Raw genomic sequence first — 17,364 nt, forward strand, 5'->3', positions numbered from 1 at the left:
GAAGACGCTTCCGTGGTCATGTGGCCAGCATGACTGAACACCAAGGTGCACGGAACACTGTTACCTTTCCTGCCAAAGCGGTACCTATTTATCTACTTGCAATTTCTTGCTTTCGAACTCTAGGTTGGCAGGAGCTGGAACTGAAGACGGGAGCTCACTCCGTCATGTGGCACTCGGGTCTCGAACTGCTGTCTTGCCAACCTTCCAGTCTGCAGTTCAGCGTCTTAACCACTAAGCCACCGCGGCAAATTTTCCTCCAGTACCACAGTTCAAAAGCATCTATCTTCCTTCACTCAGCCTTCCTTATGGTCCAGCTCTCGCAGCCATAGGTTACTACGGGGAATATCATTGCTTTAACTATGCGGACCTTTGTTGTCAGTGTGATGTGTCTGCTCTTAAGTATTTTATCAAGATTTGTCATTGCTGTCCTCCCAAGAAGTAAACGTCTTCTGATTTCCTGGCTGCAGTCAGCGTCTGCAGTAATCTTTGCGCCTAGAAATACAAATCTGTCACTGCCTCCACATTTTCTCCCTCTGTTTGCCAGTTATCAATCAAGCTGGTTGCCATAATCTTGGATTTTTTGAGGTTTAACTGCAACCCAGCTTTTGCACTTTCTTCTTTCACCGTTGTCATGAGGTTCCTCAGCTCCTCCTCGCTTTCAGCCATCAAAGTGGCATCATCTGCATATCTGAGATTGTTAACGTTTCTTCCAGCAATTTTAACTCCAGCCTTGGCTTCATCAAGCCCAGCACGTTGCACGTGTTCTGTGTACAGGTTGAATAGGTAGGGTGAGAGTATACAACCCTGTCGTACTCCTTTCTCAATCTTAAACCAGTCTGTTGTTCCATGGTCTGTTCTTACCATTGCTACTTGGTCGTTATACAGATTCCTCAGGAGGCAGACAAGATGACTTGGTATCCCCATACCACCAAGAACTTGCCACAATTTGTGATGATCCACACAGTCAAAGGCTTTAGAATAGTCAATAAAGAAATAGATGTTTTTCTGAAACTCCCTGGCTTTCTCCATTATCCAGTGGATATTGGCAATTTGGTCTCTAGTTCCTCTGCCTTTTCTAAACAGCTTGTGCATCTGGCAATTCTCGTTCCATGAATCGCTGGAGTCTACCTTGCACCTTACTGGCATGTGAAATAACTGCCAGTGTTGGATAGTTTGAACATTCTTTGGTGCTTCCCTTTTTTGGTATGGGGATATAAGTTGATTTTCTCCAATCTGTTGGCCATTCTTGTGTTTTCCAAATTTGCTGGCATATGGCATGGATCACCTTGACAGCATCATCTTGCAAGATTTTAAACGGTTCAGCTGGGATACCGTCGTCTCCTGCTGCCTTGTTATTAGCAATGCTTCTTAAGGCCCATTCAACCTCACTCTTCAGGATGTCTGGCTCTAGCTCACTGACCACACCGTCAAATCTATCCCCAATATTATTATCCTTCCTATACAGATCTTCCGTATATTCTTGCCACCTTTTCTTGATCTCTTCTGCTTCTGTTAGGTCCTTGCCATCTTTGTTTTTGATCATGCTCATTTTTGCCTGGAATTTATCTCCGATGTTTCTGATTTTCTGGAAGAGGTCTCTTGTCCTTCCTATTCTATTATCTTCTTCCACTTCCGCGTATTGCTTGTTTAAAAATAATTCCTTATCTCTTCTGGCTAACCTCTGGAATTTTGCATTTAATTGGGCATATCTCCCCCTATCTCTGTTGCCTTTTGCCTATAGGGCAAAACTAAGAGTTGATCTTCACATTTAGAAGAATTTCAGGCTTCTGTTATCTTAGGGTGCAACCCTATTGGATCTGCCCTGGGTGCTCGTAAGCCTCTGAACTTGGAGGCTTACATGTATCCAATGCAGAGCAGGAGGCACATGGTGCCGCCTCCTCTGCATTTTAGCTAAACAGGCGTTTCACCCATATAGCAGAACCTTCGGGGAGAGGGGAGGGATGGTGGCTGGGGATAGCTTGGATCCCTGCATCTCCAGCCTCCTCCCTGCCCCCCCCGACATGCCCCCTTTAGCCCCTCTACGAGCTCACATTTGCGGGTTCATAGAAGCAGCCGGCGTGGTTCTCTCTGTGCCGGCTGCAAGGGGAGGGGGTGGGGAGCTTGGTTTCCAGGCTCTGAGGTCTGAGTGCTGCCTCCAGCCTCGGATCCAGGAATCTGAAGTATCCTATGTTCCCCAGGTACTGTCTAGGGGATATAGGATTTCTTCTTCCAAGGCTTGGTACCTGAGGAGTATGTTGAAATAGTTGTGTATAGGTTAGCAGCAGTTTGTATGATCATTGCTTTTAATTGGAAGAAAACAGCCGTAGCTACTCTATCTCAAGTGATCCTGAGTATGCAGTTTTTCTGAAGAATAAAAATATCTTGCTGGGTCAGGCCATGTCTTTCTGATTTTGCACCACATCTCTAACCCTACTTTCACCATTGGATACCCAACCTTCTATGACCTTGATTCTAGGGCACGCTTTACGCTGCCATGACTCACATTTCTTCAGTCTTCTCCTTCACCTTGCAGGGATTTTTTCCTGGTCATTGTCCATTGAAATATGCCCTTTGCCACTAAGAGAAATGCTGTAAAACTGGTAATCCAATAATTTTCACCTCCATTGGCAGCTGGATTATTACATTTCCTGCTACGGCTGAGTCAGACTCAGCATTAGGGCAAATTATGGGGCAATTGAAAAGGCAGGGCAAGAAAGCAGGCAAATGGTCATGCACAAAGGTTTCAGTCCAGTATGGGATCAGGCTAAGGCAGGAGTCGTCAAGATACAGGCAAAGGTCAAAGCGCAGTTAAGCAGTCAGATACCATACACAGTCCAGAAGCAGAGTGAAACAGGAGTCCAGAGGGTCAGTAGCATGGAGGTTCATTCACAAGGCAAGGTCAGGAAAACAAGATACAAGGCACTGGAGCTGGTAGAATGTTGTCCCAGCACAAAACAAAACAATAATTTTGGTAATCAGTTCATTTTAAGAGCAGAGACCCTTTCAAACTGGCAGTTTATCCCAGTGTCTGATATTCTCTTTCAGTTAAGCCAGCAGGGGTAGAAATTTGCTTCATAGAATAAATTTGCTTCATAGAACACTGAAGCTGAACCTGTCATATTTATTCCCAGATAGTTAATTTATGGTGGAGCTACCTAATGTCTGTCCTTTTGAACACATTCAACCCAATTGCAGTCCAACAACACTTTAAATTCAGAATACTTTTTAATATTAAAACACTTCCTTTGTCCAAGATGTGTATGCAAGGTTGACCCTTTTGGCCATTCTATATCAACTTTTATGCAGGTTAGAAACTCCTACCGTAGGTGGACAGATTTCAGACAGTGATGTAAGGTAGAAAGAATTAAGTATATGTGCTGAAATTCAGCGGCACTGCAGATACTCACAATATTAGGGGCTATAACATACTGGATGTCCTCTGTATAAGCACCAATGTGACTTTGTGTGCTGCTGAGACTCAGTCTGTTGCGACTGGCATCAGTTGCCATAGGCAAGTAATCACAAGAAACTGACCTTGGCAAAAGCACATTTTACACTTCAGTGCTGTTCTGCTGTGTGTGTGTGTGTGTGAGAGAGAGAGAGGGAGAGGGAGAGGGAGAATGAATTATATGAGTAGAAAGAAGGCAAGAGGAGTATCACAATCTCAGAGGGGAAAGAGGGGGCATTGTCTGCACAAGTAAAGCTAAACTTCTTGTCACCCAATTTTAATTTAATGTTTATGTGAACCACCCTGGAAATACTTATGAAAGGGTGGTACACAAAAAAATATATATTTAAAATGGATAGCAAGGGTTGGTGCTTTCAAAGTGTTCCTCTCCATCAGTGTGCAACACAAACTTACTAGTACATGTTGCTTTCAGTATAGAATGTTGCCATATAGTATTCAAATGCAAAATTTAGGTCATTTTTTTTAAGGACTTTTCCTTAAAGGGTTTCAGACTTTAAAAGCACATTGTGGTCTCAAGTTTAAATGTTTTCCTGCAACTATAACTGTTAGCTAGCTATTTTTCCAAATTACAGTTAGAGAATCTCAGTTTCACTGCAGTGGCAATTTTCTAGACAAATAGTACAGATGTTCCAAATGATGACATAGAAACTATATCTGTAAATAATTTAAATGCATACAAACATTATATGCATGCCTGTGCACACTCTACCTGGGAGGGGGTACACACATATGGACTTACCCTTAAAAACAAGTTAACCCACGTTCTCTGCTGCTTTGTCTTATAAGTGCAGCATCCGAAACCACAATGTTATTCTGGCATTACCATTCATTTGCATCAGTAGTGCTAACAGATATACCAATGCAAGAGTTAATATAAATAGTTTGGGGCTGAAATCCAATAAAAGCAACCCATCAAAAGTTGAAACTATAAAGGATTATAGCACCCCGCCTAGACTAAAGGTCTGTTGTAACTTTGGACAAACCAAATAAATGCTGTATAATGGCTGAATGAAGTCATTTACTGTCTATAAATGAGATATCTTTATATGTTCTTGTATTAAGTTGGCAAGATTCAAGGCAAATACACACCAGTGGTACTACTAACATAGATGTGGCCATTTTCATATGATATTTTACATACTTTTTCATGAGGATTGATCTCCACTCATACTGAAAAAGTAATACGAGCATTTCTCCGTAAAAACAAGATTGGTGTTTAGTACTCTGTCCAATTGCAGCTAATTAAGAGCTTTATCACAACCTCCGATTCAAAGGGCGATATTTTCTGTGTGTGCTTTTCATCTTGCTCATACAATGGCTTGAGGCCTTGAACTGCAGTTTGTCAAGCCAGAAGAAACTATGTTTCCCCGAGACACTGATGACCCAGGGCTGACAAGCTGATAGGCGCTTTGCTGGAGGCAGAATCTACAGACTTTAGACTTCAATGCGGTAATTTACAATAATGTATTTTAAAGTTTTCAACACTGACAGCTCCAGCAATTGCAGTTACTTAGTACACAAACAGTTTATGTTCTTCAGATTTCTGTTTTCCTTTGTGAGAAATCTTATTTAAGACAATGAACAAGTTATTTGTTCAAGCACCTAAGACAATGGCTTCCATATTAGTTGGCATTTCACTACTGTACTGCAATGGCTGGTGGCAGGGAAAATTTTCCATTTTCCTGATGGAAAATGGAGGCATAATCTACACATAGCAGTTATACCATTATCATACCATTACCATAAATATTGGTGCCCATTGCAGTCATTTGTACCAATAGTTATTTTATTTATTTATTTATTTCATTTCTATACGGCCCAATAGCCAAAGCTCTCTGGGAGGTTCACAAAAATTAAAACCAAACAACACACAATAAAACAATTTAAAATATATAGAACATTAAAACCACAATTTAACAATACAACCACAATAAAACCTAGCAGCAGTGCAGGAGTTTAAAATACAGATTTTTAAAACAGCAAAGCTAAAAGTTTAGAAAGCTAAAATGCTAAAATGTCTGGGAAAATAAAAAAAGTCTTAACCTGGTGCCGAAAGGAATACAATGTAGGTGCCAGGCGAACCTCACTAGGGAGCTCATTCCAGAGCCGGGGTGCCACAGCAGAAAAAACCCTCCTCCTAGTAGCCACCGGCCTCACTTCCTTTGGCAGGCGCTCACGGAGAAGGGCCGCTGAGGATGATCTTAAGGTCCGGGCAGGCACATATGGGAGGAGGCGATACTTCAGGTAACCTGGCCCCAAGCCGTTAAGGGCTTTAAATGTTAATACCAGCACTTTGAATCGGGCCCGGAAATGGACTGGCAGCCAGTGCAGCTGAAAAAGTACTGGCGTAATATGAGCTTGCAGGCCAGTCCCTGTTAACAATCTTGCTGCCCTATTTTGGACCAGCTGAAGTTTCCGGACCGTTTTCAAAGGCAGCCCCACGTATAACGCATTGCAGTAATCCAGACGAGAAGTCATCAGAGCATGGATAAGTGTAGCTAGGATATCTCTGTCCAGATAAGGGCGTAGTTGGCATACCAGCCTAAGCTGATAAAAAGTGCTCCATGCCACTGAGTTCACCTGTGCCTCAAGTGACAGTTCTGGGTCCAAGATCACCCCCAAACTACGAACCTGATCCTTTAGGGGGAGTGCAACCCCCTCCAGAACAGGATGAATATCACCTAGCTGGGCAGATGAACCACCTACTAACAGTATCTCCGTCTTGTCTGGACTGAGTTTCAGTTTATTGGCCCTCATCCAGTCCATTACCGTACCCAGGCACTGATTCAGAACAGCCACTGCCTCACCTGGTTTTGATAAGAAAGAGAGGTAGAGGTGGGTGTCATCCGCATATTGATGGCACCTCAGCCCACACCACCGGATATCCTCCCCCAGCGGTTTCATGTAGATGTTAAACAGCAGAGGGGATAAAATAGAGCCCTGTGGAACCCCATGGCACAATTGCCATGGCACAGAGCAATAATCCCCCAGCACCACCTTCTGGAATCAGCCATCCAGGTAGGAGCAGAAGCACTGTAGTGCAGTGCCTCCAACTTCCAACCCAGGCAACCTATCCAGAAGGATACCATGGTTGATGGTATCGAAAGCCGCTGAGAGGTCCAGAAGAATCAGCAGGGTCGCACTCCCCCTGTCCCTCTCCCGGCAGAGGTCATCCCACAGGGCGACCAAGGCAGTTTCCATTCCAAAACCAGGCCTGAAGCTCGATTGAAATGGATCTAGATAATCCGTTTCATTCAACAGTGCTTGGAGCTGTCCTACACCACCCGCTCAAGCACCTTGCCCAGGAAGGGGATGTTGGCCACTGGCCTATAATTGTTAACATCCTCTGGGTCCAGGTTAGGCTTTTTCAGGAGTGGTCTAATTACCGCCTCTTTTAAAGCAGCAGGCACCACTCCCTCTCTCAAGGAGGAATTTACAACCTCCTGGACCCAGCCGGACAACCCCTCCTTGTTTGATTTAATAAGCCATGAAGGGCAAGGGTCAAGCACACAAGTGATCGATCGGACTTGGCCAAGCACCTTGTCCGCATCCTCAGGCCTCAGTAACTGAAACTCATCCAATAAAACTGGACCAGACTGTGCTCTGAATGCCTCTACCAATGGAACTGCATTAATCGTGGTGTCCAATTCATGACGAATCTGAGTGACTTTATCTTCAAAGTGCTGTGCAAACTCGTCACAGCATGCCACCGAGGGTTCCACCGTCTTTCTTCCTGGCCCAGAATGTAACAGGCCGCGAACCACTCAGAAAATCTCTGTTGGATGACACTGAGAAGATGCAATGCTGGTGGAAAAGAACTGTCTCTTTTCCACCCTCACCGCCACAGAGTAGGCTTGATAGTGGGCTCTTACCTGTGTTTGGTCAGACTCAGCACGAGTTTTCCTCCACCTGCGTTCTAGCCGTCTCCCCTCTTGCTTCATTGCCCTCAGCTCAGGTGTATACCAAGGAGCTGGCTGGGCTCTGCTCAGAGGGAGAGGGCGCTTGGGCGCGATCGTGTCAACCGCCCAAGTCATCTCTGCATTCCACAGAGCGACCTGGGCTTCGACAGGAGCACCAGCCATACCAGCAGGAAAATCCCCCAGAGCCCTCTGGAATCCATCAGAATCCATTAATCTCCAGAGGCAGACCATTTTAATAGGTCCCCCACCCTTGCAGAGGGGGAAGGCTGCCAGGAGTCTAAACCTCAGCAGGAAGTGATCTGACCATGACAAAGGGACAGATGTTAATTCCTCCATTTTCAGATCACCAACCTCCTGCCCAGTCAAGATAACCAGATCAAGCGTGTGTCCTTTTATATGCGTTGGGCCGATAACATGTTGGGACAGCCCCATGGTTGTCATGGCGGCCATGAAGTCCTGAGCCACCCCGGATACAGCGGCCTCGGCATGGAAGTTGAGATCCCCCAGGACCATCATCCTAGGGGTCCTTAACACCAAGTCCGAGACCACCTCTGTCAGCTCAGGCTGGGAGTCTGATGGGCAGCGGGGTGGGTGGTACACCAACAGAATCCCTAATCTGTCCCGGGTACCCAACACAAGGTGCTAACACTCAAGATCTGCACTCAAATGAGCAGGAAGCATGGAGAGGGAGATTGAATTCCTATAGACCACGGCAACCCCCCCTCCCCGACCCTCAAGTTGGTGTTGGTGCTGCACTGAGTACCCAGGAGGGCACAGCTGGGAGTGACCCCTCCCAGCTCCCCCACCCAGGTGTCAGTAATACATGCCAGGTCAGCCCCCTCATCCACAATCAAATCATGGATGAGGGAGATTTTATTTTGGGCCGACCTGGCATTCAGCAGCAGCACCACCAGACCCGAGAGCAGACTGGTAAGGCCGCCAGGAACCATCAGGTTGGGAGAAGAAGCAGAAGAGGGGAGAGCCGTAAGGTGTCTAGCCCCTCTTCTCCTCAGCTGGCCTGTTAATCCCCCAATGCCATACCTCCCCCTGCCCGTGACCACAGTTACGGTGGCAGCTCCCCGACCCCCTGCGTTGCCCAATAGTCCTCCCAGGCACATATTAAAATGTTAGGATATAAAATGTTCAACAGTGTAAAAGAATATAAAAGATAAAAGAGATAAAAGAGAAGAGCAGCTAAGAAGAAGCAGATAAAATCCACGTTTGCCCCTTTCTCCCTCGTCTTTAAAGCTGCTGCTCTCTGCTGCTGCTATTTGCTGCTGGTATCTGTGGCTGTTGGTGTCTCTGGAGAGGCAGGTGGGTGGGTCTTCAGGTGCTGTTCCATGCAACTCCAAGTGTGATGCTAAGTGCTCCTTCTCTCTGGCAGCCCTGCCTTAAGTACCTGTTTGGCGGGGGCAGAAGCAGGCTCAGGATCCACCTGGTGCAGCTGGGTGGTCCTCCTTCCCACAGGCTCCTTATGTTATGATAACGGTATAACTGCTATGTGTAGATTCAGCCGGAGTTGTTATGAAACAATGTAAGCCAATGGACAAGAATACCTGCTGGTTTCTGAGAGGCTAGATTGACAACATTTTTGATGGAGGGGATAGCATAAAATGTATAGGCTTTTAAAAGAAGCTGAAATGAGCTGATTGGCTGTTTGACCGGGAAGAGGCACAAATTGAATTTATTTCCCCTCCTGAATGGCTAATGGGGAAGATGTAGGCATTTTAAACAGAGCTGAATACACCTAACCTTGGTTCTTGGATTGGATTGGGAAAGCATGCAAGTTTCCCATTCAGCTAGGGATGCACACTTGGAAATCCACTTCCACACTGAAATGGCCCATAGCTGGACTGAAGCTACAATTTTCAGTCAGAGTGTCTGCCAGAACCAAAGCAAAAGCATCAGTCTCAGAAACAGCATGGCATGCAAGCTGGGTGCTCTGAACCACACAACTGCAAATTGTTAATCACTAGTGCTTTCTTCCCCTTCATGGATCACTGCCTTGTTGTGGTGAAGGGGCTTGCGTAACTCAGTGAAGCCATAAGCTATGCCGTGCAGGGCCACCCAAGATGGACAGGTCATGGTGGAGAGTTCTGACAAAATGTGGTCCACTGGAGAAGGAAATGGCAACCCACTCCAGTATTCTTGCCAAGAAAACCCCATGGAACGTATCACAAGGCTAAAGGATATGATGCCAGAAGATGAGCCTCTCAGGTTGGAAGGTGTCCAATATACTACTGGGGAAGAGCAGAGGGAATTTACAAGTAGTGCCAGAAAGAGTGAAGTGGCGAGCTGAAGCCAAAAGGACACTCAGCTGTGGATGTGTCTGGTGGTGAAAAGAAAATCCGATGCTGTAAAGAACAATATTGTTTAGGAACCTGGAATGTCAGATCAATGAATCCAGGTAAGCTGGAGGTGGTCAAACATGAGATGGCAAGATTGAACATCGACATCTTGGGAATCAGCGAACTAAAATGGACAAGCATGGGTGAATTTAATTCAGGTGACCATCATATCTACTACTGTGGGCAAGAATCCCTTAGAAGAAATGGAGTAGCACTCATAGTCAACAAAAGGGTGGGAAAAGCAGTACTGGGGTACAATCTCAAAAACGACAGAATGATCTCAGTACGAATCCAAGGCAAACCATTCAACATCACAGTAATTCAAGTCTGTGCCCCAACCACTGAGGCCGAAGAAGTTGAGGTTGATCGGTTCTATGAAGACCTACAACACCTTCTAGAACTGACACCAAAAAAAGATGTCCTCTTCATCACAGGGGATTGGAATGCTAAAGTAGGAAGTCAAGAAATCACCGGGATAACAGGCAAGCATGGCCTTGGTGTACCAAATGAAGCAGGACAAAGGCTAATAGAGTTTTGCCAAGAGAACACGCTATCATAGCAAGTGTCCTTTTCCAACAGCACAAGAGGCGACTCTACACATGGACATCACCAGATGGTCAATATCGAAATCAGATTGATTATGTCCTTTGCAGCCAAAGATGGAAAAGCTCCATACAGTCAGTAAAAACAAGACCTGGAGCTGACTGTGGCTCAGATCATGAGCTGCTTCTTGCAAAATTTCGGCTTCAATTGAAGAACGTAGGGAAAACCACTAAACCATTCAGGTATGACCTAAATCATATCCCTTATGAATATACAGTGGAGGTGAGAAATAGATTTCAGGGATTAGACCTGATAGAGAGTGCCTGAGGAACTATGGACGGAGGTCCGTAACATTGTTCAGGAGGCAGCAACTCAATCCATCCCAAAGAAAAAGAAATGCAAGAAAGCCAAGTGGCTGTCTGATGAGGCTTTACAAGTAGCTGAGGAAAGAAGGGAAGCGAAAAGCAAGGGAGAAAGGGGAAGATATATCCAACTGAATGCAGAGTTCTAGAGAATAGCAAGGAGAGACAAGAAGGCCTTCTTAAATGAACAGACATTTTGCAAAGACGTTTTGTGCAAAGACGGGCATGATAAAGGACAAAGAAGGCAGGGACCTAACAGAAGAAGATGAGATTAAGAAGAAGTGGAAAGAATACACAGAAGAACTCTACAGGAAAGATTTGAATGTCCCTGATAGCCATGATAGTGTGGTCACTGAACTTGAGTCAGACATCCTAGAGAGTGAAATCAAGTGGGCCTTAGGAAGCATTACTAACAACAAAGCTAGCGGAGATGACAGTATTCCAGCTGAGCTATTTAAAATCCTAAAAGATGATGCTGTTAAAGTGCTGCATTCAATATGCCAACAAATTTGGAACACTCAACAATGGCCGCAAGACTGGAAAAGGTCAGTTTACATTCCAATTCCAAAGAAGGACAATGCCAAAGAGTGTTCAACCTACCGCACAATTGCATTCATTTCACATGCCAGCAAGGTCAAAATCCTACAAGATAGGCTTCAGCAGTATGTGAACCGAGAATTACCGGAAGTACAAGCTGGGTTTCGAAGAGGCAGAGGAACTAGAGATCAAATCACCAACATTTGCTGGATCATGGAGAAAGCAAGAGAATTCCAGAAAAACATCTATTTCTGCTTCATTGACTACGCTAAAGCCTTTGATTGTGTGGATCACAACAAACTGTGGCAAGTTCTTAAAGAGATGGGACTACCAGACCACCTTACCTGTCTCCTGAGAAACCTGTACAAGGGCCAAGAAGCAACAGTAAGAACCGGACATGGAACAACCGATTGGTTCAAAATTTGGAAAGGAGTACGACAAGGCTGTATATTGTCGCCCTGCTTATTTAATTTATATGCAGAGTACATCATGAGAAACGCCGGGTTGGATGAATCACAGGTCAGAATTAAGATTGCCGGGAGAATTATCAACAACCTCAGATACTCAGACGATACCACCCTAATGGCAGAAAGCGAAGAGGATCTAAAGAGCCTCTTGTTGAGCGTGAAAGTGGAGAGTGCAAAAGCTGGTTTGAAACTCAACATTAAAAAAACTAAGATCATGACATCTGGCCGCTTCACTTCCTGGCATATAGAAGGGGAAGAAATGGAAGCAGTGACAGATTTTACTTTCTTGGGCTCCAAGATCACCGCAGACGGTGACTGTAGCTATGAAATTAAAAGACGCTTTCTCCTTGGGAGGAAAGCTATGGCACACCTAGACAGCATAGTAAGAAGCAGAGACATCACTTTGCTGACAAAGGTTCGTATAATCAAAGCTATGGTTTTCCCAGTAGCAACATATGGCTGTGAGAGCTGGACTATAAGGAAGGCTGAGTGCCGAAGAATGGATGCTTTCGAACTGTGGTGCTGGAGAAGACTCTTACGAGTCCCCTGGACTGCAAGGAGGTCAAATCAGTCAATCCTAAAGGAAATCAACCCTGAGTGCTCATTGGAAAGATAGATACTGAAGCTGAAGCTCAAGTATTTTGGCCACCTAATGCGAAGAGAAAACTCCCTGGAAAAGACCCTGATGCTGGGAAAGATTGAAAGCAAAAGGTGAAGGGGACAGCAGAGGATGAGATGGCTAGATAGCATCACCGATGCAATGAATATGAACTTGAGCACGCTCTGGGAAAGAGCGGAGGACAGGAAGGCCTGGTGTGCTATGGTGCATGGGGTCACGAAGGGTCGGACACAACTTAACGACTTAACGACTGAACAACAAGTGCTTTCTTCCTACTGAATGTGCTTAGGATTATTCTGCAAGACAAGTAAATGTTCTGGAATTTGGTACACGTAAAACAAATTAGTAGCTCGGGTTGGCTTCCTACTGGTAAATATTGATCCTTAAATGGATGTCCCAGTATATGCAAACCAAACATTTACATTGTAAAGTTCTGTGTACTTACTTCTTAGCTTCCTCTTCAGTTATTTCCTTTACATCCTTAGCTTTATTCAGTAGTCTCGTTGGAATGAGTTTGGGAAAGCTTCTCACCTCATACTTTTATGCATAGATTATACACTTCGATGAGTGGTCTTAAAAGTGTAGGAGGTTGAATTTTACAGGCAAGCAGTTCATGCAAGGATGTGCTATTGCATGATAAAAAGAGGTTACAATGAAGCAATCAAGGTGCCAACACAATACCCGTCCTCAAAAGTGATAACTTTTGCAATGTTTTAATTCACCAGTTTCGATCCTTCCAGTTGTATGTATAACTCCTTTCAGCAATATGCAGCGTTGCCCAGAGTTCTGTAGTCTTTCCAGTTTGCTTTCACACTGTAGTACGATATCAAGACAGCAACACAGACATTTCTGATTCATGGTAAGCACAGAGATGGAACAGACAGAATTGCCCTGCTATAGAGCTAGCCATTGTTCTGTATGGAGAGAACCATAAATGTTTCCTTCACAGAATACTTCCTCACACCAAAATGATTTTGATGAAGGAATACTTCTGGAAATTGCTAGATCAGAATTGTGGGGGAAGGATTTTCACCTAAAGCCCCCAGGAGCTTCTAGAACCATCTGTACATGTTACAGCTTTTCAGAGAGATGGGATGCACTGTTGGAGACCTGTTATTGCCCTACATGGTCTTGGGTTTTGCAGGTTTCTGCAACTCTTAAAGACTCTAATAGCTTTTTAGAAATCACTGTACATAGGTACAGAGCGGGGGTGGACAACATCTCGGGGGTCAGGGGCCACATTGCCCCCCTGAACCCATTGGAGGCCACACCCCACTCCCGCCACTGTAGCAAATATCTCAGCAGTTTTGCAAGGAAACAAGGCACATGGGATAGAGCACATCTTGTTTGAAGCAGAATCACACCCTGGAGATTTCCAGAGTGTGATACTCCTTGCAAAATTTCTGTGATTTTTGCCATGGTGGCAGCAAATTTGGCAGAGGGGGCAGGGGGGCCACAAAACTAGCCATGGAGGATCACATGCTACCCACCCCTGGTATAGAAGGTGGGGTGAATATTTATCATAGGTATTGATGTCACCTAATAGCTAATGTAGCCTTGCCCAACCTGTTACCCTCCAGATGTTTTGGACTACAAACCCCAGCATTCTTAACCATTGGCCATGCTAGGTGGGGCTGATGGGAGTTGACGTACAAAACATCTGGAAGTCATCAGGCTTATTTAAATAGTAAGACTGAGCCAAACATTCTCTATAGAAAACATTCCGCTTGAAATTTGAATGGGAGTGGTGAAAGGGCCTCTCAGAATTCGTGATGGGGATTCCAGGAGGATGACAAAATTACAGGAAATTTGGGGGAATGTTGCAGAAATGTTTTGCACCATCCTGGGCTTCCTTGGGAGAAGGGATGGTATATAAATAAAATTATTATGAATAATAGTAATAATAATAAAAAACAAGAACCGCATAATGTTAAGCACCCTTGAAACTTGTGGCAACATTTGCTTCCCTTCACACCACCAAAATTGACTCCCTCAATTTACTACTTGTGCTGAAGTGGTGAAGGGGGGGCATTTTTGCCCTTTAAGTTTCATATTTACATTGGGTGAATCTTTTTATATGTCTCTCTGCCTATAGCTATTACCTGATGCCAGTAGCCATATGCATCTGTAAGAATTTAAATCTACTGTGCTAGGCACTGTAAATATTGTGGGCTACATCAGTCTTTGAAAATATAGGGGGCATAGCAGATTAGATTTTTTAGTAGACCAGTTTCGGTTGATGACTTTGTGAAAGTTCTCAAACTTCACAAGAAACATTTGTGTTGCACTGATGTTTCCTGCAGCAGCTGCATGAACACTAGTTTTCCACTGCAATTGCAATGTGTAGAACTGCCTCTAGCTGTTTTTCAGGCATGGAAAAGAAAGAAAGGATGGGGCCCAAGTGTAAATATAGACATATTGGCGTGATTAAAGCGTGAGATCATGGAGACACTTAAAATGAAGTGGGGCATTAAGCGACAAGTCTGAAGGTGACCACTTGAAATTAAGTAGGCCTCTAGCATATAATGTAGATACTGCCAGTGAAGAGGGTCAAACAATAGTGAGACCAAAGAGCTAATTGATATTTGAAATGCAGAGGGAAATGGATGCCTGCCAGAGGTATGGCCATTGGACCACCAAGCTAATGATAGCAGAGATTTTTCTGCAAAGTTCTTCAGTGATTTTTAAAAACATTTATTTTCGCTTTGGAAGGTGTTGGAAACATATCCAGCAGTACACCATTTTTTCACAGCCAGAAATATGAAAATGTCTAAATGAGAATTCCCAAAGACCGTTGTAATATGCAAAATGTTCAATTCACTATGCACAAAGAAAACTATTATATATAATATAATATAACATTACTGAAGGATAAATTAGGGATGTCAGAGAATTCCGCCACGGATCTCGGTGAGGCCGAATGCCAGTGCATTCGGCCCCCCGAACTCCGTGGCGGAACGGCCTGCCCCCCCGCCCCCTGCGGATCCCCCCCCGGGACGAGACTTACCTGGGGCGGATGTTCCGGGCGGCGGCGGCTCCGGTGGTGGCTTCGGCGGTGGAAGCAGCTGCAGCGGCTGGTCTTCCGACCGGCTGCCGCTGCCGCCATTTACAGTCTTGTCGTTGTTGTTTTGTTTTGTTTTTTTACAAGACGTGATAGGCTACGTAAAGATTTACGTAGCCTATCATGGCTGGGTAAAAAAAAAAACCGTGTACGCAAATGGCGGTGGCTACGGCCATTTGCGTTCCCTATTTTTGGCCGTCTTAGTCTACTTAAATATTTATGTAGACTATGACGGCTAAAATAAAGGGGAACACAAATAGCGTAGCGGGCGCTATTTGTGTCCCTTTTTGATTCGCCGTTTTAGCCTACGTAAATATTTACGTAGGCTAAAACGGCGAATCAAAAAGGGACTCAAGTAGCGCCCACTACGCTATTTGCGTTGCCCTTTATTTTTGCTGTCATAGTCTACATAAATATTTAAGTAGACTAAGACGGCCAAAAATAAGGAACGCAAATGGCAGCGGCCGTAGCCGCCGCTATTTGCATATGCGGGTTTTTTTGTTTTTTTTTACCCAGAGCCCTCCATGGCTGGAAATCCGGCTGCGGACGGCTCTGGCCTGGGCCTGGCTGGCTGCTCCGCAGAGCTGCCGCGGAGCACAGCCGGCCGTGGAGGATTCCGGGGGGGAGGAATGGATTGCCTCCCCTCCCGTTGAGGATTCCAGGGGGAGGAACGCCTCCCCCCCCATCAACATAATCGGCGGAAAGGTAAGTGACTTTCGTACATCCCTAGGATAAATGGTATATCTCTGGATTATAAAACTGTTGTTGAATGCAGGAACACAAAATGGCAGAGCTGTGAGATAGTTCAAGAATATGGCTAACTGGATCATTTTGCCCATTTCACAATAACTTATTCAGGAACATTTAATCAAAATAAAGAACCACAGCAGCTTATATAGATGACCCTATATAACAATGAATATTCTTGAAGGTGTAATTATCTTTTTCAGTCTCCCAATAGTAGCAGTGAATGGCTAGTCATCGTCAATCAAAATTGTCTAGGAATATCTATAATTCATAAAACATGGTTTATAAGACCACTAGTGACTGTAAATAAATTTTCTTAAGTTCAGACCTCCTAGAAGAGTAAGCTTTCAACTTCCAAACTGCTTGAAAATGCCGTGGAGCTGTTGGAGATTAGACCATAACTCTGAGCAGACATAGTACACAGAGTTCATCATATGTGCATGTCTATTTTTGTGAACTGCCCAGACAGCTTTGGTTATTGGGTGGTATAGAAATATAATGATAATATGCCATTTCAAAATAATGAACATCGGGGCCACTGTGAGCTACCTCAAAATATTCGATATGATTCAAAGGGCAGTATCCAACAATGTTAGTGGGCTAACTCAAATTACGTTGTGCTAACATAAAGGACCTCTAGTGCAACGCCAATAATGTTAGCTTGTGCAATGGAATTGCTTGGAAAATGTGTTGTGCAAACTAATACTAATGGTGTTGAGTTAAAGGTCCCTTATGCTAGCTCAGTGTTATTTGCATTAGCGCAATGATATTGATGGATACTGCCCAAAGAGCCAAGGATTTGTACATGACCAGCACAGATTTCTTAACTTTAAACACAAAATCCCCATGCCATATCACAAACTGCTCTTACAAATGCTGTTATATTCAGAAGGGGTTTGCCATATGACATGGGGTGAGCTACTCTTTGAGCAACATGCAGAACTAGCTTTGTGATTCTTGGTCCATGGCCAAATTACATCCTCTCATTTAATTCATTGGGTTGGATTATATTCAGTGTGTAGATTCAGGATCCTACGCTATGTAACAGTAACATATGATCCACTTGTGACCTGGGATTCATGCAACGTGATCAAATATAATTGTGGTAGGCATCTATGACCTTGTTCATAGGGTTGTCTTTCAATAAGTTGCATAGATAACACATTAAGACAAAATGTTTTCACTTTTGTGGGTTCTTGTTAATAGTTCCAAAAGCCAGTCTATGGTTACAATATGTTATGTTGGATCTGGATGAGACTCTGAATACTGTACTAGGCAAATTGATAGAAAC

At 44.4% G+C, this 17,364-nt stretch overlaps 1 protein-coding gene and 1 long non-coding RNA gene across 5 annotated transcripts in view; one reads left to right on the plus strand and one right to left on the minus strand.

Moving 5' to 3' along the window:
* The window catches only part of LDLRAD4 (low density lipoprotein receptor class A domain containing 4), a 439,787-nt gene that overhangs the window by 98,592 nt on the left and 323,831 nt on the right, over positions 1-17,364 (plus strand). The window lies entirely within an intron of this gene.
* LOC146347126 (uncharacterized) overlaps positions 1-17,364 on the minus strand; it is a 60,644-nt gene that overhangs the window by 18,827 nt on the left and 24,453 nt on the right. Inside the window, exon 3 of the long non-coding RNA XR_014790167.1 lies at positions 12,711-13,078. This is a non-coding gene — a long non-coding RNA (uncharacterized LOC146347126). The remainder of the gene's footprint in view (positions 1-12,710; positions 13,079-17,364) is intronic.

The sequence above is a fragment of the Heloderma suspectum genome, chromosome 4 (assembly GCF_057233095.1).
Source record: "Heloderma suspectum isolate Gila_16-S chromosome 4, 16-S_ref, whole genome shotgun sequence".
In the NCBI taxonomy this organism is placed as follows: Eukaryota; Metazoa; Chordata; class Lepidosauria; order Squamata; family Helodermatidae; genus Heloderma; species Heloderma suspectum.